This window comes from Schistocerca serialis, chromosome 2 (genome assembly GCF_023864345.2).
Source record: "Schistocerca serialis cubense isolate TAMUIC-IGC-003099 chromosome 2, iqSchSeri2.2, whole genome shotgun sequence".
Classification (NCBI taxonomy): Eukaryota; Metazoa; Arthropoda; class Insecta; order Orthoptera; family Acrididae; genus Schistocerca; species Schistocerca serialis.
The window spans coordinates 279,208,715-279,235,210 of record NC_064639.1 but is presented as its reverse complement, the minus strand read 5'-3'; positions in this window follow the sequence as shown (position 1 = coordinate 279,235,210).

The window sequence follows — 26,496 nt, the reverse complement described above, 5'->3', positions numbered from 1 at the left end:
TAGAGGCAAGACACTTGATAATGGCTCCTTTAATTTTTTATAACAAACGGAACATTTGCCTGATTTGCAGCAAAATCTATGGGCACTGTATAGAACATCTGAAAAATCGTTCCCTTTTTAATATTACTGTAATGTTCTGTGAAGTAATGGCCGAAAATTCATTAAATATATCACTTTTTAAGATTCCGTACCTCGATCAGTAAAAATGGACCCTTGTAGTATCACTTGGTTGTCCATCTGTATATCTACTTGCGTCTGCGGCTGTTAAATACATCTTTTCTCCATGTCACATACTAAAGTCTATGGTCCTTCTGGATGTAAAAAATTTAAGCTTCTACGTTACTGGCATTCTACGGACTGGCATTCTACGGATCGGAGCGTGGAATGTCAGATCCCTTAATCGGGCAGGTAGGTTAGAAAATTTAAAAAGGGAAATGGATAGGTTAAAGTTAGATATAATGGGAATTAGTGAAGTTCGGTGGCAGGAGGAACAAGACTTCTGGTCAGGTGAATACAGGGTTATAAATACAAAATCAAGTAGGGGTAATGCAGGAGTAGGTTTAATAATTAATAAAAAGATAGGAGTACGGGTAAGCTACTATAAACAGCATAGTGAACGTATTATAGTGGCCAAGATAGACACGAATCTCATGCCTACTACAGTAGTACAAGTTTATATGCCAACTAGCTATGCAGATGATGAAGAAATTGAAGAAATATATGATGAGATAAAAGAAATTATTCAGGTAGTGAAGGGAGACGAAAATTTAATAGTCATGGGTGACTGGAATTCGACAGTAGGAAAAGGGAGAGAAGGAAACATAGTAGGTGAATATGGATTGGGGCTGAGAAATGAAAGAGGAAGCCGTCTGGTAGAATTTTGCACAGAGCATAACTTAATCATAGCTAACACTTCGTTCAAGAATCATAAAAGAAGGTTGTATACATGGAAGAATCCTGGAGATACTAAAAGGTATCAGATAGATTATATAATGGTAAGACAGAGATTTAGGAACCAGGTTTTAAATTGTAGCACATTTCCAGGGGCAGATGTGGACTCTGACCACAATCTGTTGGTTATGAACTGTAGATTAAAACAGAAGAAACTGCAAAAAGGTGGCAATTTAAGGAGATGGGACCTGGATACACCGAAAGAACCAGAGATTGTGCGGAGTTTCAGGAAGAGCGTAAGGGAACAATTGACAGGAATGGGGGAAAGAAATACAGTAGAAGACAAATGGGTAGCTCTAAGGAAAGAAGTAGTGAAGACAGCAGAGGATCAAGTAGGTAAAAAGACGAGGGCTAGTAGAAACCTTTGGGTAACAGAAGAAATATTGAATTTAATTGATGAAAGGAGAAAATATAAAAATGCAGTAAATGAAGCAGGCAAAAAGGAATACAAACGTCTCAAAAATGAGATCGACAGGAAGTACAAAATGGCTAAGCGGGCATGGCTAGAGGACAAATGTAAGGATGTAGAGGCTTATCTCACTAGGTGTAAGATAGATACAGCCTACAGGAAAATTAAAGAGACCTTTGGAGAAAAGAGAGCCACTTGTATGAATATCAAGAGCTCAGATGGAAACCCAGTTCTAAGCAAAGAGGGTCTATACAAGGGCGATGTACTTGAGGACAATATTATGGAAATGGAAGAGGATGTAGATGAAGATAAAATGGGAGATACGATACTGCGTGAAGAGTTTGACAGAGCACTGGAAGACCGGAGTCGAAACAAGGTCCCGGGAGTAGACAACATTCCATTAGAACTACTGACGGCCTTGGGAGAGCCAGTCCTGACAAAACTCTACCAAATGGTGAGCAAGATGTACGAGACAGGCGAAATACCCTCAGACTTCAAGAAGAATATAATAATTCCAATCCCAAAGAAAGCAGGTGTCGACAGATGTGAAAATTACCGAACTATCAGTTTAATAAGTCACAGCTCCAAAATACTAACACGAATTATTTACAGACGAATGGTAAATCTGGTAGAAGCCGACCTCGGGGAAGATCAGTTTGGATTCCGTAGAAATGTTGGAACACGTGAGGCAATAATGACCTTACGACTTATCTTAGAAGTAAGATTAAGGAAAGGCAAACCTACGTTTCTAGCATTTGTAGACTTAGAGAAAGCTTTTGACAATGTTGATTGGAATACTATCTTTCAAATTCTAAAGGTGGCAGGGGTAAAATACAGGGAACGAAAGGCTATTTACAATTTGTACAGAAACCAGATGGCAGTTATAAGAGTCGAGGGGTATGAAAGGGAGACAGGGATGTAGCCTATCCCCGATGCTTATCGATCTGTATATTGAGCAAGTAATAAAGGAAACAAAAGAAAAGTTCGGAATAGGTATTAAAATCCATGGAGAAGAAATAAAAACTTTGAGGTTCGCCGATGACATTGTAATTGTATCAGAGACAGCAAAGGACTTTGAAGAGCTGTTGAACGGAGTGGACAGTGTCTTGAAAGGAGGATATAAGATGAACATCAACAAAAGCAAAAGGAGGATAATGGAATGTAGTCGAATTAAGTTGGGTGATGCTGAGGGAATTAGTCTAGGAAATGAGACACTTAAAGCAGTAAAGGAGTTTTGCTATTTGGGGAGCAAAATAACTGATGATGATCGAAGTAGAGAGGATATAAAATGTAGACTGGCAATGGCAAGGAAAGCGTTTCTTAAGAAGAGATATTTGTTAACATCGAGAATAGATGTAAGTGTCAGGAAGTCGTTTCTGATAGTATTTGTATGGAGTGTAGCCATGCATGGAAGTGAAACATGGACAACAAATAGTTTTGACAAGAAGAGAATAGAAGCTTTTGAAATGTGGTGCTACAGAAGAATGTTGAAGATTAGGTGGGTATATCACGTAACTAATGAGGAGGTATTGAATAGGATTGGGGAGAAGAGAAGTTTGTGGCACAACTTGACTAGAAGAAGGGATCGGTTGGTAGGACATGTTCTGAGGCATCAAGGGATCACAAATTTAGCATTGGAGGGCAGTGTGGAGGGTAAAAATCGTAGAGGGAGACCAAGAGATGAATACACTAAGCAGATTCAGAAGGATGTAGGTTGCAGTAGGTACTGGGAGATGAAGGAGCTTGCACAGGATAGATTAGCATGGAGAGCTGCATCAAACCAGTCTCGGGACTGAAGACCACAACAACAACAACAACAACGTCAATGTAAACGAAAGATACGTTTATTTATGTCACATACTTTGAGACCCGCAAATTCACACATCAAAAGGTACAGCGTACTTCCCGTTGACTTTGTTGTTGTTGTGGTCTTCAGTCCTGAGACTGGTTTAATGCAGCTCTCCATGCTACTCTATCCTGTGCAAGCCTCTTCATCTCCCAGTACCTACTGCAACCTACATGCTTCTGAATCTGCTTAGTGTGGTCATCTCTTGGTCTCCCTCTACGATTTTTACCCTCCACGCTGCCCTCCAATGCTAAATTTGTGGTCCCTTGGTGCCTCAAAACATGGCCTACCAACCGATCCCTTCTTCTAGTCAAGTTGTGCCACAAACTTCTCTTCTCCCCAATCCTATTCAATACCTCCTCATTAGTCACGTGATCTACCCACCTTATCTTCAGCATTCTTCTGTAGCACCACATTTCGAAAGCTTGTATTCTCTTCTTGTCCAAACTAGTTATCGTCCATGTTTCAGTTCGACTTAAGATCGTGAAATTTGGCAGCACGTAAGATTTTGCACTACAAAAGAAAGAAAGAAAACCAAAAGTAGCAAGTTTTTATTGATATAAGATAAAAATATTCTTTTGTCATGTTACCGACTGTCTGCATGTCCGTCTGTGAAGACAAACCTTTCTCAGGAACGGGTAGGCGTACCAAGTTGCAATTTCTGTCACTTTCTAAAGTCTACGATCCCTTGGCGATGAATGAAATTTTACGCTTCTACATCAATGCAATCAAAAGATACAGCCATTTATGTCAGATACTTCCATATCTTGTCAGTATGAACATCGATAACAGTCAAAAATCGTTGAAATGCTCGACTCCAGGGTTCGATGACCTGCCTATACACACAATCGGGTTTGTACGGAATCCTCGATGAGCTAGTGCTGCTCGCACTTCCCAGGACTTTTTATTCAGAAATTTACTATAATCTGTTTGATATTGTAATAAACGACTGGAAAAACACTAATGACAATAAAAAATTGCTGTTTATGTAATTTTTAACGTATAAACCTGACACGATCAGTAATTAGATTATGGCCATAGTTGGATATTCATAACGCAGACAATAAGTACAAAATTTCTAGAATATTCAGAGCAGACAGAGATTTTTCTGTCACAAAAATGTCACAGGTGCACGGTTCCCCCGCAACGGGATCGTGAATATTTTGAAGCTAATGAGTTTCGGAGACGGTGTTCAAACTGCCGTGTGATGAATATTATTTCAGCAATGTTACCTCACTCTTTTTGTTTCTTTTAGAGTGGGGAGATGAAGCGTTTGTTGTAAGAGACAACGAAAGACCATCCATAAAATAAGGCTGCCCGTTGGGCTGAAGGTGCAGCCATTATTCATGAACGCCTGGTTGTTAGACAATCATTAGCATGTAGATGCTAGATGTGCATTAATGTTAATTTCCAGTAAAATCTCTGAAACAATACTCATCTCACGGCACTTTTAACGTGGTCTGCGAACATCACTAGTGTCACAACGCTCATGGGCCCCCAGCGGTCATATAGAAAACACTGTAATATATTGTATACTCAGAATCTTATTCCCCGTATATCTGTTTAGCTGCTGCACAAGTTGGAACTAACCCATAGTCGAGATGTGCGTGTGCTGCCGACAGTAAAGACATCAGCTGCACAATTAACGCACAGGAAGTCCGGCGCCCCAGTCCTAACGCAGACACCCGTCAATAGTATTCAGAAACAGTTATTCTGAAATTTTGGAGGTCAAGTATCTCAGACTGTCAGAAGGTAATTAAACTGTCATAATCAGGTCAGGAAATGAAACGCTCAAATTCATGAGTTAGTTACAAGTTACTTCCGAATCCGTCAGTTGATATTGATGTCTGTATTCCAAACTTCGTCTCGACAGCGGCTGGAGTTGGCTTACAGCTTATTTCTGTGATTCAGAACTTTCTGATGTACTGTAGCCCTAAAGAGAAAGGAGAAGAACTTGCTCAAATTTAGGAAGTTTTAGAATCTAAAGTTTACTCCGTGTGAAGATTTTTTGTGGAATTGTGTTATTCGCCCTTTGACAAGGGCAATTCATCAAATACACCAATTCACTCGTAGAGTGAAAACCAACGGAGAGAATAAGCCAGGATTCGGACTTCGCATATACATCAACATCTAAGCAAATCAGCGCACGTTGTGTGGCGGTGGGTACATCTGACACCACTGTCCATTCCTCCCTCATCTGAATAGATTGCCGGCCGGTGTGTCCGAGCACTTCTAGGCACTTCCGTCTGGAAAAGCGCGGCCGCTACTGTCGCAGGTTCGAATCCTGCCTTGGGTATGGATGTGTGTGAGGTCCTTAGGTTAGTTAGGTTTAAGTAGTTCTAAGTTCTAGGGGACTAATGACCTCAGAAGTTGAGTCCCATAGTGCTCAGAGCCATTTTCTGCATAGAGCGGTGCGTAGTAATAACGAATGTCGAAACTTTGCCAATAAATTGTCAGAGTATTCGTAGCAAAGTTCCCGAATTTACTGCGATACAGAAAAGTTCTCGCGCTCAAATTATTCTCGGGACAGAGAGCTGGCTAAAACACAAAGTGGAAAACTATGATATATTTAGCGAATCGGGGAACATATATCGGAAAGACAGATTAGAGGCCATACAAGAGGGAAGTTTTCATTGCAATTGACAAAATTATTGTCTCTATTGTGGTCGAAGTTAGGTGCGACAGCGAAGTTATCTGACCGCATATAACAGGTCAAGGTGAATGTTTTCACCGGTCGCCCGCTTCTGCTGTGACAGTTCAACTGTCATTCAACGAATGTCAATGATCTGTAGCGCGTCAATATCCAGATCGTGCATTACTAGTTCGGGGTGACTGTAACTTACCGGGTATAGATTGGGATTTGTATGGATTCATCGCAGGGAGTTCAGACCGTCATGCGAAGTACACTACTGGAAATTAAAATTGCTACATCACGAAGATGACGTGCTACAGACGCGAAATTTAACCGACAGGAAGAAGATGCTGTGATATGCAAATAATTAGCTTTTCAGAGCATTCACACAAGGTTGGCGCCGATGGCTACACCTACAACGTGCTGACATGAGGAAAGTTTCAAACCGATTTCTCATACACAAACAGCAGTTGACCGACGTTGCCTGGTGAAACGTTGTTGTGATGCCTCGTGTAAGGAGGAGAAATGCGTACCATCACGTTTCCGACTTTGATAAATGTCGGATTGTAGCCTTTCGCGATTGCGGTTTATCGTATCGCGACATTGCTGCCCGCGTTGGTCGAGATCCAATAACTGTTAGCAGAATATGGAATCTGTGGGTTCAGGAGGGTAATACGGTCGCCGTGCTGGATCCCAAAGGCCTCGTATCACTAGCAGTCGAGATGACAGGCATCTTACCCGCATGGCTGTAACGGATCATGCAGCCACGTCTCGATCCCTAAGTCACCAGATGGGGACGTTTGCAGGACAACAACCATCTGCACGAACAGTTCGACGACGTTTGCAGCAGCATGGACTATCAGCTCGGAGACCATGGCTGCGGTTACCCTTGACGCTGCATCACAGACTGGAGCGCCTGCGATGGTGTGCTCAACGACGAACCTGGGTGCACGAATGGCAAAACGTCATTTTTTCTAATGAATCCAGGTTCTGTTTACAGCATCGTGATGGTCGCATCCGTGTTTGGCGACATTGTGGTGAACGCTCATTGGAAGCGTGTATCCGTCATCGCCATACTGGCGTATTACGCGGCGTGATGCTATGAGGTGCCATTGATTACACGTCTCGGTCACCTCTTGTTCACATTGATGGCAATTTGAACAGTGGGCGTTACATTTCAGATGTGTTACAACCCGTGGCTCTACCCTTCGATACCTGCGAAACCCTAAATTTCAGCAGGATAAAGCACGACCGCATGTTGCAGGTCCTGTACGGGCCTTTCTGGATACAGAAAATGTTCGACTGCCAACTGGCTCGTCACAATACGCCAGTCACTACTCTTGATGAACTGTGGTATCGTGTTGAAGCTGCATGGGCAGCTGTACCTGTACACGGCATCCAAGCTCTGTTTGACTCAATGCCCAGGCGTATCAAGGCCGTTATTACGGCCAGAGGTGGTTGTTCTGGGTACTAATTTCTAAGGCTCTATGCACCCAAATTGCTTGAAAATGTAATCACATGTCAGTTCTAGTATAGTGTATTTGTCCAACGAACAACCGTTTATCATCTGCATTTCTTCTTGGTGTAGCAATTTTAATGGCCAGTAGTATACTTCTGAACACGTTTCCTGAAAAGTGTCTCGAGCAGCTAGTTCTGCAGCCCACATCCAATGGTAATATCTCAGACTTTGTAGCAACAAATAGGCCGGACCTTGTCGACAACGTCATTATAGAAACGGGATTAGCAATCGTGATGTCATTATAGCAACTATGGTTACGAAAGTTAATAAATCAGGTAAGGAGGCTAGGAGAGAGTTTCTGCTAGGTAGATCAGATAAGCGGTTGTTTGCATCTCACTTAGACAGTGAACTGACATCACTTAGATCCAGTAAAATGGACGTTGAGGAATTATGGGCAAAGTTTCAGCAGAGTGTAAATCGTCGTCTGCAAAATTATGTGCCTAGTAAGTGGATTAAGGACGGAAAAGACCCACCATGGGTCAATAACTAGATTCGGAATATGCTGAAAAGCAGAGACTCTTGCGCTCTCGGTTCTAAAGGTATCGTGCAAATCACGACATGTAAAGGTTTGCAGAGATTCGTGCGTATCTGAAAACATCTGTGAGCGAAGCATACAACTGCTAGCACCGTGATACGATAGCAAAATATCTGCCAGAGAAACCGAGAAAATTTCTGTTCCTTTGTAAAATAGCTAAGTAAGTATAAGGTTTTCATCCCGTTACTTGTTCGCCATTCCGGTATGTCAGTTGAAGATAGCAAAACGGAAGTCGAGGTTTTAAATTTCACGCTCGAGAAATCGTACACGCAGAAGAACCGTACAAACATACCGTCATTTGACCGTCAACTCCGGTATGGATGACAAAGTAATAAACATCTGTGGCTTAAAGAAACAACTAAAGTAGTTGAAAACAAATAATTCACCACGTCCGGATGGAATCCCAATTCGGTTTTTCAATGAATACTGTTAGGCATTGCCCCTTATTTAGCTTGCATTTATCGCAGAACTGGCTGGTTCAAATGGCTCTAAGCACTATGGGACATAACATCTGAGGTCATCAGTCCCCTAGAACTTAGAACCACTTAAACCTAACTAACCTAAGGACATCACACATATCCATGGCCGAGGCAGGATTCGAACCTGCGACCGTAGCAGCCGCATGGTTCCGGACTAAAGCGCATAGAACCGCTCTGCCGCAGCGGCTGGCAAGGGAAGAGTGATAGGACCGCTGTTGCTACGTATATACACAAATAATGTGGCGGACAGGGTAGACAGCATCTGCTGATAATGCTGTGGTGCATGGTAAGGAGTCAGAGGAGGCTGTAGGAGGATATAACATGAGTTTAAAAAAAGTGTAGTTACCGTTATGAATGGCAGCTAGCTGTAAATGTAGAAAAATGTAAGTTAATACTGATGAGTAGGAAAACCATCCCTTATTGTTCGAATACATGGTTAATAGTGTCCTGCTTGACAAAGTCACGTCGTTTAAATATCTAGACGTAACGTTCCAAAGCGATATGAAATGGAATGAGCCTCTGAGGATTGTGGTACGAAGGAGAATGACCAACTCGGCTTACTGGGAGAATTTTAGTAAAGTGTAGATAATCTGTAAACGAGACCGCGAATTAGATGCTGGTGCGACCTATTCTTCGGTACTGCTCGAGTGTTTGGGAGCCGTACCACGTCGTATTAAGGGAAGTCATCTAACCAGTTCAGAGGCGGGCTGCTAGATTTGTTACTGGTCGGTTCGAACAAGATGCAAGTGTTGCGAAGATGCTTCGGGAACTCATATGGGATTCTCTGGAAGGAAGGCGAAGTTCTTTCCGAGAATCGCTATTCAGAAAGTTTAGAGAACCAACATCTGAAGCTGACTGCAGAACGATTCTGTTGCCTCCAACATACATTGGACGTAAGGACCACGAAGATTAGACACGAGAAATTAGGGTTCATGTGGAAGCATACAGTTGTTTTACCCTCGCTCTATTTGCGAGTGGAACAGGAAACAAAATGACTGGTGGTGGTACTGGGTAGCTTTCGAAACGTGCCGTAAGACGTATCGATACAGATTTAGATGTCGATGAGTATCCATATGGACTCGAGTTTCTCTTATTTTCTGCTTAGAAACCGCTCATCACATACATTTCGCTTTTGCCGGTGCAGTAGGCCGTAAAAATGTTGCACATTACAAGAACGAAAATGAGTTTAATGGAAACTGTGACGTCATATGAGGAATCAAAGTAATGGGTGTTCTTGAAAGAACTCGCCAGACACCACTATCCATACAAGTGACTGATACAAACACGTTGCCTGCCCGAACATGACTTTTTGCGTAGATTCACGGGAACTGGTTTGACTATGAAATACAATGTTCTCCATTTTGTCAATGCGATGTCGTGATTCAAAAATGGTTCAAATGGCTCTAAGCACTATGGGACTTAACATCTGAGGTCATCAGTCCCCTAAGAACTACTTAAACCTAACTAAGGACAGGATTCGAACCTGCGACCGTAGCGGTCTCGCAGTTCCAGACGGAAGCGCCTAGAACCGCTCGGCCGCCGTGGCCGGCAATCGTGATTTCAGTTGTAGCTTAGAAATTTTAAAGAGCATCGCCTATCAGTATGGCAGTTGGCCGGTTAATATTGCCGAAATAATAACAATGTCTAGAAAGCCGAGTTAGCAGACGGGGTATTGCGTCATACGTGACATTACTATACAGTGAGTAACAACATGAATATTCTCCAAGTTGAAAGGTTACTCGGAACCGAGCGAGGTGGCGCAGCTAGCACACTGGACTCGCATTCGGGAGGATAACGGTTCAATCCTGCGTCCGGCCATCCTGATTCAGGTTTTCCATGATTTCCCTAAATCGCTCCAGGCAAATGCCGAGATGGTTCCTTCGAAAGGACACGGCCGATTTGCTTCCCTGCCCTTCCCTAATCCGATGAGATCGATGACCTCTCTGTTTGGTCTCTTCCCCCAAACAGCCCAAACCAAAGATTACTCGAACGTTGGAAGGCTAGTTCTATACGCGACCGAGATTTTAGACGCTTCAGTAACACGAACTTAAACGCGAAAGTGATGGCTGGTACGGGAATAAAAGTTAATTATGCTAAATGTGAGTGACGGCATCGTAACGTATCACGGAACGACGATTAAGGCGTAAGATGTCGAGGGCGTGACAATGGGAAACGGAGCACAAGTTCGGCCTGGAGAACGATGTGGAAGAATATTAGCCACGCGTTTTCAGAGTAGCTGCCACTATATGCCCTTCAACCATTGTAGCGGAGCCACGGATGTGTACATACAAGCCTCGATACGTAGACAAGAGATTAGTGTGGCATTCGTGTGGTTCTCAGGTGCGTGTGGTAAACGCGAAAGCGTTATTACCAGATGCTTCCAAACGAGACCACGTGCTTTATTCTTTTCGTGCCTGTGGAAAGACAAACACCGGTAGATATTCATCGGAGCCTGAAGAAAGTGAAGCTGGTCGATGTGAGAGACCGCCGTCATCCATTCGAAAGAGGATGTGACTTCTTCACGCAACAGAAAACGGCGTTTTACCAAACGGCTATCTTCAACCTTATCCGCCGGTGGGATGGTTACCTCAATGCTCACGGCGATTTTGCGTGACTGATATACCGATACTGGGTTGAATGGCCTCCGAACTGAGATTTTTTGATCGCCCCTTAAAGATTTAGTGAGTTTCAAGTTATGCTTTGAAAGTACCTCATCATTACGAAACATGATTTTATTTTGGCATTTTGAACACAGTTGGTTTAGAGCATACGGTTTTTGTTTAACGACCTTTTGTCTGCCCGATAGACGAGCATTAAAACCTCACCATCCGGTAGTCTTGAAAGGAACAGGTACTTCAGAAACTTTGATAAAGCCTCAAAGGACAGAACTTAAAAGTAGTAACAACTTTTCACACAAAATGCAATCCGTGCTCTACCAATTTTTACATTTGAACACGCTTTATATTGAAACTCGTCGGCTCATTAACGTTCTACATGCAAACAAAAAAAATTACTGTGATACGTACCAAGATCTGCATTTCTGTGAGCTATGTAATTTAAAAGAGTCTAACGTTGCATTCGATTAAACCGTTACTCTGTGAAAAAGTCCGTTTCACTGATTTCGCAGGCGATCAGAATGCAGCGATGCTGTTTTCCTAGAACTAGAATTTGCCCACTGGAGTTCTTCGATTACTTTCACCCGATTTTCACTGGCCACCTTCGCCTGCAGTCGCTGCACGTTTCCGACATTAGCAGCCGTTAACGGCCTCAGTAACTATCCTAGACTCTGTCGTTACAGAGTAGTGATATCGACATCGCGTTAACGACAACGGTCCATTTACTGGTCTGAATCCCATCTCCCATGAACTACGGAACACTAGCATGCAGTTCACGCACTACTCAGGGACAGTAAAGCTCCCACGGCTAGGTATTGTAACGTGCTCAACGGTGTAACACGCTGACGCAGGAATGTGGGCTTGGCGTCAGTACAAAGTGTAAATCAATTTTATCCATAGTGGATGCTGTTGAGCTCCGTGTCTGTTCCTTTATAGGATATAGAAAAATTTCCGCTACCAGTCACAATAAAAGGTTATTTGTCACACGACCAGTTCGGGGCTTGCGCCCATCTTCAGGTGTTTATACATTCATGTACAGTTTATATGCTGGAGATCAATAAAGAAGATGCATCATTGTTATAGTTACGCTGTGGTGACAGTTTTTCTACTTTGTTATACACTTGTTACCATTTTCACGTCCATATTTCAGTTTTATAAAGTTGAACTGCATATTTCACTATTACGATGTGCACTCGTGAAATACACTGTGTTTGCATACAAACATGTTAACAGCTGGTCATATTAATGTGACTGGACCGTTTAACACGTGGCTAAAATTACTGAAAGTGTACAACATGGTGTCCCAGTGGTGGCATCGCTCGTTATGGGTCCGATTCGTGCAAGGAATAATGTCTTTGTCAGCTGGTACTTACTTTCCCTCATAAGTCATAAGACATAACCTGTGTGATTCACAATCATGTAGTCTCAGCACTCGAAAATCTCCGAGTAAGAGCATCAGCTACGACTTCCTTGTTTGCGGAAGACTGTTAGTCACATCAGAACGTAACAGAAACACGTGTCCAGTGTAACCCTTAATACAAGTTCAAGAGTATGCTAAAAGTATACCTTCCCTTAAAAAACATAAAATTCCAATGTTCACTCATGCTCATAAATTAAGCATAATGCTGATACATGGTGATACAACGCTCTGATTGGCGTTTTGCGGGTTTAAATCGCCTCTGAGTATGACCATTCGGTGCATTTGACCTGCGGTCGTTGCACGGTGGCGCTGGCAGCAGTCTACCTACGCAGAAGTGTGTTGGTGCATGTCCGAGTACGGTGCAGCGAGTAAGTGTGCAGACGTTTTCAGTCATGATAATGGTGACTGTGTGTTCAAAATGGCTCAAAGAACACATATTGATGACATTATGAGGCATAGAATACCAGGGCGACTCCTCCGTGTGCCACAAAGTGTGATCTCAAGATTATGGCAACGATTCCAGCAGACAGGAAACATGTCCAGGAGCTTCAGTATGGGACTTCCACAGTGTACAACACCACAAGAAGACCGATATCTCACCATCATTGCCCGCAGAAGGCCATGGAGTACTGCAGGTAGCCTTGCTCGGGACCCTACCGCAGCCACTGGAACAGTTGTCTCCAGACACACAGTCTACAGACGACTGAACAGACATGGTTTATTCGCCCACAGACCTGCAAGGTGCATTCCACTGACTCCTGGTCACAGGAGAGCCCGTAAAGTCTGGTGTCAAGAACACAGTAAACGGTCATTTGAACAGTGGTCCCAGGTTATGTTCACAGACGAGTCCAGGTATAATCTGAACAGTGATTCTCGCCGGGTTTTCATCTGACGTGAACCAGGAACCAGATACCAACCCCTTCATGTCCTTGAAAGGGACCTGTAGGGAGGTCGTGGTTTGATGGTGTGGGGTGGGATTATGATTGGTGCACGTACACAGCTGCATGTCTTTGACAGAGGAACTGTAACAGGTCAGGTGTATCGGGGCGTCATTTTGCACCAGTATGTCCGCCTTTTCAGGGCTGCAGTGGGCCCACCTTCCTCCTGATGGATAATAACTCATGGCCCCACCGAGCTGCCATCGTGGAGGAGTACCTTGAAACAGAAGATATCAGGCGAATGGAGTGGCCTGCCTATTCTCCAGATCTAAACCCCATCGAGCACGTCTCGGATGCTCTCGGTCTTCAAACCCCTAGGGCACTTCAGGTACTCCGACAGGCACTGGCGCAAGAATGGGAGGCTGTACCCCAGCAGCTGTTCGACCACCTGATCCAGAGTATGCCAACCTGTTGTGCGGCCTGTGTACGAATGTATGGTGATCATATCCCATATTGATGTCGAGGTACATGCGCAGGAAACAATGGCGTTTTGTAGAAGATGTGTTTCGGGTCGGTTTTCTCAGTTTATCACCAATACCGTGGACTTACAGATCTGTGTTGTGTGTGTTCCGTATGTGCCTACGCTATTAGCGCCAGTTTTGTGTAGTGCCACGATGTGTGGCACCATATACTGCCGTTATCCATAATTTACGAGCATGAGTGTAGATGGGAATAAACGTGGTTGAAATTAGTAATACCAGGGAAACGTATAAGTTAATGAATCCATGAGATACACATGCAAGAGATAACTCACATATTACGGTATATTGATAATTTTTACTTTTGAACCGTCTAACTACAACTGAATGAAACACGATTTTGGTGCCAGGCGTGTTTCGCCTTTATTCTCCGCAAGGCTTCTTCAGTGGGGTGGAATATGCACATTCTTTAACTATTTAGTTTACATTTTGGAGCAATGTATCTATAAATTATAAACAAATCTGGTGGTTGGTTTTTTATGACGTAGCAACATTTGAAGTCCTACTTACAGGTTGCATGGACGATTTTATACATGTTATGTTTTTGTTCCATTTTTGAGGTTATTCCTCTTCTTATAATTGTCATTTGGAGTTTCTGTTCTCCACATTTCACAGCACATTATTTTCATTTCTTGTTCCATGTTTGTAGGATGGTGTTTATGGTGTTTTACGTGCTCTTCAAATGTGGAATGGTTTGTTTCGTACTTCCAACACCTGATGTATTCTTCGTACCATATTTTAAAATTCCTCCATGTAATGCCTTGTGTATAATGCATCAGGACTTTGACATTCAAGTTGATATATCCCTGAGCCCTGGAATTTATCCCTCTTGGTAGTTGGTTGGCTTAAGTGACAATGGAGGGTTTGCACAGTTTTATATGGTATTTGGAAACCCTGCCTCTTTAGCATGTTTGCCACTCTGAGTGTTAATTTATACGTGTAACTCACAGTGTGCCACCTGCATCTATTATGTGTGGTTCTGCCAGTGTGTGTGTGTGTGTGTGTGTGTGTGTGTGTGTGTGTGTGTGTGTGTGTGTATGTGTGTGTGTTTGTTTGTTGTTTGTGAGATTGCCGCTTCCGAGTTATTTTGTATTCTGAAAATGTTGTGTTTACGTTTTTATTTTTTGATTGAGTCTGTGTATTACAAGTGTGTCTTATTATTATTATTCCTAGCTATTTATATGATTGTTCTCATTTCTGTTTCATAGTTTCTCTTGTTGAGTGGAACCCTCTGTAATCTATATACGTATGTCTCAGTGCTGCAAACTTCTAGTTGTATGGCACGAAAATTGTGTTTCCTTCATTTGTAGTTAAACTGTCCAAAAGCAAAAATTATCAATATACAGTTACATTACACGCAACTGAAGAAGACAGGACTACAAAAGTTGAAGATGATAACTTACATAATTTACCAGTAGACAAACTCCACAGTTTTCACCAGGGCGAATAAACGTCAAGTTACAATAGGTAACGTTGTTTCCAAAGCAACATCTCAGAGTATAAATAATATTACAGACCCCCTGAAAACTTGTACAAGAGTGTAAATGACTGACAGTATGTAATTTGAGTTTGTAGATGCTTGATACATGTGCTGAATCAAGCAGAATGAGAAGAAAGAGAAGATATGATGCATTGAGATTCACACAGAAAAGCTCGCGTAAAGTGGTACGACTTTACATCACCCGACTTTTAACGTAGACCCTAATTAGCTCAATAGGATTGCAAGGCTTGCGTAAAGCTACAATCTTACCAAAGTTGGAATATTTGCCGGTTCTACAGGAACGTGGTAGGTTATCAGGCAAAGCCAAATATGCTTATTAAATGTGCGTCACCTGTAAGGTGGATCACAGATGGGGTCTTCGAATCAGATTATGAAACTGGTAGAAGTAACTGTGATCATAAGATTCATTCAAATGTCTGTTTATGTCTATAATTCTTTCATTTTCACAATGTAAGTACTATCTACACTTGAATATGTTTTGGGAATGTCGTCAGATTGTGTTAAAACTCATTTCTTTGGTCAAAATTTCACGGGAAAACGGGCAGATATTAAGAGTATTTTGATGAAAACCTACTTTCATGTACACGGAACAATACACAAAGCAGTAGTTGGTTTACAAAGTATTAACTATGTTCCGTATTAAATTTCTTTTTGTTCCGCTTAACATTTATACTTGAATTCGATCCAAAAAGAGATTGTTTCTTACGTTTCAGCGAGTCGTGTGGTAGGGATCGGGCGTCAGGTAAATGCAGCAGTTTTTCGGTATACATGTGTTCGCTGTGTAAATCGTTTTGTAGGTAATGGCAGAGTCGTCTCCGATGCGGCAGGGCTCCCATGTTACGGAGGTAGAGAAGCAAACGTGGACTGATTTAATCCCATCAACACATGGTTTCCTGCATACGAGGGTCACTCCAAAAGAAAGGCACACTATTTTTTAAAAAATCAATCTTTTATTCTACATGTTTGAAAGTTTTACAGTGTGTAGATACATCGTTTAGGAACAATATTTTCATTTCTCCACATAATTTCCATCCTCTCAACTGCCTTACGCCATCTTGGAAGCAGCGCCTTTATACCCGCACGTTAAAATTCTGGACCAACCTGTTGGAGCCACAGTTTGGCAGCGTGCACAAGGGAGTCATCATCTTCAAATCTTTTAGTTTCCCATAGAGATGATAGTCACATGGAGCCAGGTCAGGACTGTAAGGCGGGTGTTTGAGTGTTGTCCATCCGATTTTCCTGATCGCTTCCATGGTTTTTTGACTGACACGTGGCCGTGCATTGTCGTGCAACCGCCAAACCTTCCTGCTTTTGCCGATGTGGTCGAACACGACTCAGTCGAGCTTGAAGTTTCTTCAGTGTCGTCACATATGCATCAGAATTTGTGGTGGCGCCACTTGGCATGATGTCCACAAGCATGAGTCCTTCGGAATCGAAAAACACCGTAGCCATAACTTTTCCAGCAGAAGGTGTGGTTAGGAATTTTTTTTTCTTGGGTGAATTTGCATGACGCCAGTCCATTGATTACCTCTTCGTCTCTGGTGAAAAATGATGGAGCCATGTTTCATCACCTGTCACAATTCTTCCAAGAAATTCATCTCCACCATTCTCGTACCGTTCCAAAAGTTCGCTGCATACCTTTTTCTTGTTTCTTTGTGAGCCACTGTCAACATCCTGGGAACCCACCTGGCACAAACCTTTTTTAACGCCAACACTTTCAGTATTCTGCAAACACTTCCTTCCCCTATCCCGACGTAGCGTGAAAATTCGTTCACTGTGATGCGTCTGTCAGCAGTCACCAATTCGTTAACTCTCTGCACATTGTCTGGAGTGCGTGCAGTACGAGGCCTGCCGCTGCGACGACAATCCTCAATATTGCCGTGCCCGCTTTCATCACGTCACCTGCTTGCCCACCGACTAACTGTAGCCGGCCGCGGTGGTCTCGCGGTTCTAGGCGCGCAGTCCGGAACCGTGCGACTGCTACGGGCGCAGGTTCGAATCCTGCCTCGGGCATGGATGTGTGTGATGTCCTTAGGTTAGTTAGGTTTAAGTAGTTCTAAGTTATAGGGAACTGATAACCACAGCAGTTGAGTCCCATAGTGCTCAGAGCCACTAACTGTACTGCGATCGACAGCAGCATCTCCATACACCTTCTCCAACCTCTTTTGGATGTTTCCCACTGTCTTGTTTTCACAGCACAGGAATTCTATGACAGCACGTTGCTTCTGATGAACGTCAAGTGTAGCAGCCATCTTGAAGACATGCTGTGACGGCGACACTCACCGGAAATGGTAGAACTAAGTTTGAAAACTAGCGGGAAGATTGTATCTACACACTGTAAAACTTTCACACGTGCAGTATGAAAACTGTATTTTTACAAAAATAGTGTGCATTTCTTTTGGAGTGACCCTCGTACAAGCTGGCAACGTCGCACCCAATCTTCCGTCACACAGCTGTTTACGCGAGTTAATTTTGCTGATGTAAATAAAATGGTAGATTACTTACTTAAGAAAACACTAATATAATTAACCATTAATGGAACCTTATGGAATACCTATTCGAATAGCTTTCCTCGAAGATGCTGTTGCTGGAGACCATTTGTGAATGTCTTGTGCAACGAAATTCATCTTCGTAGTTCCTGTTTTTTTTTTTTTTTTTTAAAAAAAGAAAAAAAGAAATATTGAACCTTGAATGTGCATGTTAAAGAAGAATTATTTCAGTCGTAACTTGGAGTTACGTGTAAAACCTGAGATGGTGACATTTCATAAAGAAAATTCAAACGAGACACGTGTTGAGTGGGAGGGCGGAGCTTTGGTAGAGGGCAGGCGTGATTGATTCGGTAATTAGCCACTGAACACCAGCGTCACAGGTCCAGCGCGCTGTCTCCGGACGACGGTTGCGCAGGGCGCATGCGCGCGCCCGCCCCTATCGGACCGGAATACGATCGCATCGGCGTTATGACAGTGGCCTGTTACAGCGGCGCGCCACAGGTGGTGGAGGGTGCGCCAGCGATAACAACCCGCCGTCTGTTGCACTTCACAGTCAGACCTCCTGCTGGCTCGGTAGCGGCGGCAGTGTTTAAGCCTCTTGTGGGAAGCGGGGTGTATTTGACACGCAACCGCCGCGCCTGTCGTAGCTGACCTTCAGGGCCGGAGGTGAGTTTCTCGTAAGACGTTTGAATGCTCCAGTAGCTCAAACATTATAGAATACGGTCATAACACCCATGTAGGTGACACATACCGCATACTAACAGCACCTCCACTCACTCCCTCCTCGTGCGGACTTCAGTTTAGTCTGACTGTTATATAACTGAACTTGATTCTATATTCACACTCTGCAAGCCGCTTTGCGGTGTGTGGCGAAAGGTACTTGTAGCATCCACATCATCACCCCGCCACCGTCTCACCCCATCGAGGACAGTCGGGGTGAGAATTACTGCCGATAAATTTCCTTAAGAGCTCTAATTTCTCAGATTTTTTCGTCGCAGTAATTTCGCAAGACATACGTGTGATGAAGTAATATGTTGGTCAAATCTTCTCCGAACGTACGCTCTCGGAATTTCTGCAGTAAGCTGCTCCGTGATACATAACGCCTCTTTTGTAGCGATTGCCACTGGCAATTGTTGAGAACATCCCCAAGGCCGTCGCGCTCCCGTGAGGAAAAGTGCCGCTCTTCTTTGGATTTTCATTCTCTCTTCTGTTAATCACACTTGTTCAGGAACCCAGACTAATGAACATTACTCAAACTCGGTCGCTGCAGTCATGGACTGTGCGGCTGGTTCTGGCGGAGGTTCGAGTCCTCCCTCGGGTATGGGTGTGTGTGTTTGTCCTTAGGATAATTTAGGTTATGTAGTGTGTAAGTTTAGGAACTAATGACCTCAGCAGTTAAGTCCCATAAGATTTCACACACATTTGAACATTTCAAACTCGGTCGAACAACTGTTTTGCAAGGCACTTCTTTAGTGTAAAAGTTTTTTTTTTTTTTTAAATTACCGTTACCAGTCACAAACTTTGTCAACTATTGTATTACTTATTTATTTAGCGACATGTTTAGAGGGTTAAACCTCATCTTCAGGCTGAATGACATTACAAAAACAACTTTTCAATAAGGTCATACTTATGTTACATAGTCTTTTCGTAAATGCTGTGGTCATCCTGTGGAAGAAGAAAAAACTTAGTAAAAGGTGGTGTCACTTTGGAAGATGGACTCCAGTTGACAAAGTTTGTGATTGGTAGCGGTAATTTAAAAAACCATTACGTATTTCTTCAGACGGTCACGGTCGAGAAATAGTCAAAATGGCTTCAAAAACCTCTTTAGTGGCTGCATTACATTTCCTTAATAATTCTTCCCATCAATCTCAGCCTGACATCGTCCTTTTTGTTTATTTTTTTTTAGTTTGCTTTATGGGGTCATTCGACTTTCGGTAGCTCCGGGCAGTTACTCCTACATATTTTACGGTTGTTACTATGTACAGTGATTCTGCACCAACAGCTTAATCAAACATTAATATATTTCAATACGACGAAAAACCACCCAAAGTTGTAAATTTCAATTTTTTCATTCGCTCGATTTCTAGTAACATACTCAAAAATGGTATTTCCTAAAATCCAAAAATCATCTCAAAAATGTGCAAACGAATAGCTAGAGTGCACACAGATAACAAATGAACTGTTGCAACGCATACAGATAAAATTTCTGACATGGTTTTTGCATTTTCGGATTTAGAATTTTTGACTATGTTACGGTGGGTTGAAAATGGGTCCCGGCCCGAAACTAATGATGGAGTGAATAAAAAAAATAAAATTTACAACTTTGGCTAGTTTTTCGTACTGATTAACAGAAGTTGGCGACCTACGATCATTCCAGCATGCTGAAAGTTCCCATGTAACGGCTCTCTTCGCCTAATTAAGCGCAATATGTCACATTCATTTACGTTCAGAGTCAACTGCCAATACCTGCAACAACCATCGCATCTATGCATGCTTTTTGCTCGTCGCTGGAATTTGTTGGCGTTGAAACCTTCATGTATACATCATTACTATCTGCAAAGAGCCTCATAGAGCCTTCGACGTCATCCACTAGATCAGTGGTTGCCAACAAAATTTTCTCGATGACCCCTCATCTGTGAAAGCACTGGCAATAAATTAACAATGGTCGATTGTCGTCTGAAATGCGAGGTTCTGTGTAAAGTGACTGTCAGTTGTCAGCTGCAAAGAGGCAGCGCGCGCAGTCTAACGGCATACAGCAGAACTATTTGCCTCTATCTAATTCTACTTTTGCGCTAGAATGTGCTAGTGACAGTTCGCTCTAGGAAGACGCTAGACGCAGAAGTTCGCTAAAGCTCTGCTCATGCAGGAAGCGGCCAAAACAAAAAATCTGTTACACGAAATATATGTAATATATTTTTTGTTCTGATAGCATCTTGCGGACCCCTCTGGCGTAGCTCGCGGATCCCTGGGGGTCCACGGACCACCTGTTGGGAACCACTGCACTAGATCATTCATAGACATCGTAAACATTAGTGGCCCTATAACACTTCCGTCGGGTACACTAGAAGTTAGATATACATTTGTCGAGTTCTGTATCTTAGAGAGTCCTGAACTAAGTGCGAAACCTGGTTAGATAGTCGGTAACCTCGAGCCCAGTGATCACCAGTAAAATTAACATTAATGCTACATTATCTGACACTTTTTCTTTAGATTAAGTACAGCAGCTGACGTACCAGCATGATGTCAAACGATTAAAACTGTCTGCCGAGCTCCGCCAATTTTCCGCGATATCCTTTCCTGCAGGAGAGTTAGTTCAGCAAAATACGCAGGAGAACTGTCAAGTTTGGGAAGTAGGAGAGACGTAATGCCAGAATTGAAGCTGTCAGGGACGCTGGGTGCTCTGGAGTCGTATCTAGATAGCACAGCCAGTACTTGCACGTCTCTAAAGGCAAAGTTTGTGGGTTAGAGTCCTGCTCTAGCCTACAGCTTAAATCAATCACCGCTAAATGGTCTTTCTTCATGCGATGTTTTATTCAAAACTACATCAATTTAGTAGTATATTTCAGAAGCCTTCCACCTAGCGTAGTCCACAAGACGCACGATAGTGAATTACTAGGAACGTATGTAAATTTACAGTTATTGCCTCAGTGCAAAGCAGAGATTTGTGGATTTTCTCGCTTCCGGATCACCTTCAGTGAATTTTAACATGACTTACAGCCTATAGTCTGTTACATCTTGGCCGGCCGCGGTGGTCTCGCGGTTCTAGGCGCTCAGTCCGGAACCGCGCGACTGCTACTGTCGCAGGTTCGAATCCTGCCTCGGGCATGGATGTGTGTGATGTCCTTAGGTTAGTTAGGTTTAATTAGTTCTAAGTTCTAGGGGACTGATGACCTAAGATGTTAAGTCCCATAGTGCTCAGAGCCATGTGAACCATTTGTTACATCTTGCCACAGTTTTGTTTCGTATCTGATTCTAATAATAGAATGATATTTTTTATTTTTTATTTAAACTGGATGTTTCCATTGTATGGATAAGCTCCGTTTTACTTGGCCATCACTCCGTTATCGGGAAATTGCTTTTGTGATACATTTTATATGGTGTTGTATGCAATTTAGAGAAGCATAGAAATCACTTCAGCTATAAATAGTTTCTACGTTCTATCACGACCTGTTTCGGGCGATTATATGCTCGTCTTCAGGTGAACAAGAACCATGAGGCACGTGGCCGCCGCAAATTGGACTCCATGCTACGGGCAAGTGAGCATATCTCGGCTTTACGTGCAGCTGTCACCTGCCCGTAGCCTGGTGTCCAGTTTGCAGCGGCCACGTCCCCCATGGTTCCTGTTCAAATGAAGACGTGCTTATAATCGCCCGAAACCGGTCGTGATTGAACCAATAAACTACTTACAACTAAAGCGGTTTATTATCTGTTTAGAAGATGCTCATATGAGGGTGTCTTGTTAACCAAAATTTGTACAATTTAGTGAGATTTAACTTAGAAATTGTCCGTTAGCGACTTCACTGCCTTGCGAAGATGTGCGCAATGTTTTACGTTACCAGGACTTCCATATCTCTACAATATTCACAGACGTCTGCTCGACTAACTTGCGTCGTGTGCTCACCGTTCATTAAACTTCTACATAAGGCTCTTTAGTATTGAAACAACTGTAATGGGTTACAATCAATATTTATATATGTCACGATAATATAATTTGACTTTCCATGAGGGTGCACAGCAACTGTATCTTCGCATATAGCGTAACGAACAGCGCGTTAGCTTGGAAGACAGGAAAATGAGCCAGCCCAGGAGCGAATTCGTGGAACGGATTAGCAGTCATGCGCCGACTAGTGTAGGTGTTGTTTTTAGGTGGTTTCCCATTCTCTTTTAGGCAAATGCTGGGCTAGTCCCCACTTTCCAAACCTCGAAAAATACGAGTCACAAATAGTCAAAATAGGAAAAGATGCATGACACCAGGTTGGAGAGACAGACAAAGATGTAATAAATTACTGATAAGACAGGGAGATGAAATAATAATTGAACCACGCTACCTAGCAAATTATGCGAATGAGCATTTTTCAACTATTGCAGTGAAATTACATCAAAAATTCCCCAAAACCAGTATAGCACCAGTAAATAAGTACGGCGATGTTACAACCAACTACAGGAAATGAAATCAGTAAACTTATATAAAACCTAAAAAATAAAAAGTCATTAGGCTTAGATGAGGTACCAATGTATGTGCTGAAAACAGCACATACAAAATATACAAGTTACCTTCACAAACATAATAACTGAATCATTCACTTTAGAGAAATTTACAGAGCTTTTAGAACAGGCAATAGTTACACCTCTGCTAAAGGAAGGTAATGCATAAGACATAAAAATTACTGTCTCAATTCCCTGCCACCCCGATTCTAAAAAATAACAGAATCAACTCTGAAAGGCAGATTAATAAATTGCTTGAATGATATTTTAAGTGAATCATTTCCGTTTCTAAAATGGTAGAAATACACAATCAACCATAACTTTTTTTTTAAGTCTTTAGTCACATGACGTGCTTGATGCGGTCCGCCTCTAATTTCGAATTCCTCTCTTGTTTCAGCTTCTTCACTCAGGTAGTATCTGCCACCTACGTTCTCAATTATTTATAGGATGTATTACTAACTCTATTTTCCTGTTCAATTTTTACCTTCTACAGCTCCTTCTAGTACCAAGGAATTCTTTACCTGATGTCTTACCACATATCCAACCATCCAGTGCCTTTTTTGTTGTAAGGGTTTTCCATATACTCCTTTCCTCGTACATTCTACAAAAACCTCCTCATTCCGTAATCTACCAGTCCCCCAAATTTTCAACATTTTTCTTTAGCACCACATCTCAAATGTTTCGGTTCTCTTTTTTTCCGGTTTTCTCGCAGTCCACGTTTCACTATCAAACAATGCTGTTCTCCAAACGTACATTCTCAGAAATTTCTTCTTTAAATTAAAGTCCATGTTTCATACTACTAGAGTTCTCTTGGTCAGCAATGTCCTACTTGCTACTGCGTGTCTGCTTTTTATATTATCTTTGCTCCGTCCGTCATGCTTTAATTTGCTGCCTAGATAGCAAAATTCTATAACTTCATCTACTGACCGATGACCGTAGCAGTCTGGTCCCTTTAACCCAACAAACCACAACCACAACCATCTACTTCGTGACTATCAATCCTGATGTCAAGTTTCTCGTTGTTCTCAATTCTGCTACTTTTCATTACTTTCGTCTTTCTTCGATTTACTCTCAGTCTATATTCTGTACTCATCACACTGTTCATTCCATTCAGCAGACCCTGGTATTTTTCTTCACTTTCATTGAGGATAGCAATATCATCAGCGAATCTGATTGATTTCCTTTCTCCTGGAATTTTAATTCCACTCTTCAGCCTTTCTTTTACTTCCGTCATTGCCTCTTCAACGTATGGATTGAACTATAGGGCTGAAAGACTACATCCCTATCTTATACTGTTCCTAATCCGGGCTATTCGTTCTTCGTCTCCCACTCTTATTGTTCCCTCATGGTTCTTTTATTTAATGTATATTACCCCCTCTTTCCCTATAGCTTACATCTATTTTCCTCAGAATTTCGAAAACATTGTACCATTTTACATTGTCGAAAGCTTTTACCGGGTCGACAGATCCCATCAACACGTCTCGACTTTTCTTTACTCTTGCTTCCATTCTCAACCGTAACGTCAGAATTGCCTCTCTGGTGCCTTTACTTGTCCTGTAGCGAAACTGATCTTCATCCAACACATCCTCAATTTTCTCTCCCATTCTTCTGTATTACCCTTGTCACATGATGTACGGTAATTCTCGCACTTGTCGACTTTCGCAATTTTCGAAATGGCGTGGATGAATTTTCTTCGAAAATCAGATGGTATGTCGTCAGACTCATGCATTCTACACGCTAACGTGAATAGTCGTATTGTTGCCACCTTTTAGAAATGCTGATTTAATGTTATCCATCCTTACTGTCTTATTCGATCTTAAGTCTTCCAAAGCTCTTCTAAATTCTGATTCTAATAGTGAATCCCCTATCTCTTCTATACTGACTCCTGTTTCCGCTTCTATCACGTCCCAGAGAAGTCTTCGGCCTCGTAGAAGCCTTCAATGTATTCTTTCTATCTATCCGCTCTCTCCTCTGCATTTAACAGTGAACTCCCATTGCGCTCTTGATATTAGCAACCCGTGCTTTTCATTTCAACGAAGGTTGTTTCGACTTTTCCATATACTGAGTCAGTCCTTACGACAATCATTTCTTTTTGATTTTTTTCGCATTTTTCTTGCAGCCATTTCGCTTACTTCCAGGATGTTCCTATTTATTTCATTCCGAAGTGACTTGCATTTCTGTATTCTTGAACTTCCCTGATCATTTTGGTACTTCCTACTTTCGTCGATCAGTTGAAGTATTTCTTCCGTTGTCCATACTTTCTTTGTAGCTACCTTTTTGTACCTACGTTTTTCTTTCCAATTTCTGAGATTGCTCTTTCTAGATATAACCATTCCTCTTAACCGAACTGCCTACCGAGCTATTCATTATCGCCTATGGCCTTAGAGAGCTTAAAGTGTATCACATCATTTTTTAGTACTTCCGTATTCCACTTCTTTGCGCATTGATTCTTCAGCCTATTCTTCATTACTACTAAAATGTGATGTTAGTCTACATCTGCTCCTGTGTGCACCTTAGAATCCAGCATCCCATTTCGGAATCTCTCTCTAACCATAATGTACTACTGTAATCTAACTGAAACATCTCCGTATCTCCCGGTCTTTTCCAAGTGGACCTTCTCCTCTTGTGATTCTTGAACAGAATATTTGCTATTAGTAGCTGAAATGTATTGCAAAACTTAATTCGCCTTTCTCCTCTCTCATTCTTAGCACCAAACTCACATTCTTCTGTAATCCTTTCTTCTACTGCTTCCCTTACAACCGCATTGGATTTCAATCTCCCTTTGCGTACTGAATTAGCCGTTCAATTTCCTCATGTACTTTCTCTGCCTCTTCATCTTGCGACGTCGGCATATATACCTGAACAATCGTTGTCGATGTTGGTTTGCTGTCGATTCTGATGAGGAAAACTCTAACACTGAACTGTTCACAGTACCTCAGTCTCTGCCCTACCTTCGTATTCATAACGAATCCTATTCCCGTTATATCATTTTCTGCTGCTGTTGATGTTGTTCATCTGACCAGATATCCTTGTCTTCTTTCTGTTCCACTACACTGGCACCCTTAGTATCTAGACTGAGCCTTTGCATTTCCCTTTTCAGATTTTCTAGCTTTCCTACCACGTTCAATCATTCCACTCCCCGACTCGTAGAACGTTATCCTTTCTTTGGTTATTCAATCTTTTTCTCACGGTCACCTCACTCTCGGCAGTCCCGTCCTGGATATCCGAATGGGGGCTTATTCCGAACTCTCTTGCCAATGGAGAAATCATCATGTCAATTTTGGCAGACCACATTTCCTGTGGATACACTTTACGTGCCTTTAATGCAGTCGTTTTCATTCCCTTACGCACCCTCAGTTTCGTTTATCATTGCTGATTCTTCCCCCTTTAGCGGCAGTTTCCCACCACTAAGGGTACGAGGGTGCCCTGAGATAGTGTCTGTTCCTCCGCCCTCTTTGACAAGGCCATTGATAGAAAG